Source organism: Solanum tuberosum, unplaced genomic scaffold, assembly GCF_000226075.1.
Source record: "Solanum tuberosum cultivar DM 1-3 516 R44 unplaced genomic scaffold, SolTub_3.0 scf00037, whole genome shotgun sequence".
Lineage (NCBI taxonomy): Eukaryota > Viridiplantae > Streptophyta > Magnoliopsida > Solanales > Solanaceae > Solanum > Solanum tuberosum.
Window position 1 is genome coordinate 2,008,127 of NW_006238961.1, and position 771 is coordinate 2,008,897.

Genomic DNA, 771 nt, shown 5'->3' on the forward strand with positions numbered 1-771 from the left:
TGAGACTTTTCTCTAAGCTTATCCATCTTAAGCTGTCTTGAGAGTTTTAACTCATTGCACAAATTTATGCCTTCTTGCGTACAAGCCCCAATAAGCTTTCCATAAGTAAAATCATTATAGGGAATAATTCCTTGTGAATTTCTAAGAGTCTTTTTTACTCTTTCTGCAAATAAAGAAGGTAAGCCATCAATAAATTTGGCTTTCCAGAATTCTAAACCATTTTCGGGAAGTTCCATTACCCGACTTAAATAAGTGTCTTTATACCATCTAAACTCACCTAAATGTCTACATCTAAGGCCATTTAGTAGAGATCTAATGGTTTCATATTGATTGGTAAATCTACCACTAAAATGTTCAAGAATAGTCAAAATAAGTGTATACACAACGTCTTATCTATTTTGAACAAGGGCAAAGCCTAAATTATCGACTCCTTCATTTACTGCCTTAGCATTAATTACTGCTGCTCTCGCATTAGAGGGCATATAATTTTCCCACCATCCTCTTAGTTGACTGGTAAATCCTGCAATAATCATCTTGCAAATGGTCTTGTCAGTGTTACTAACACTTTTGCAGATAGTAGCATACATAAGCATCCTATGAACCATAATCGTCAACTGCCTATCAGTTAGCCCATCGAGATTCCATTCATAAATCTCACTTCCACTATAAGAAGTGTTAGTTTGATTCCAATCTCTCTCCTCTATTAAAACATCTTGAGGAGTAGGTTTGGGATAGTAATATGTTTGCATACTAGGTTTTCTAGCATAAGCA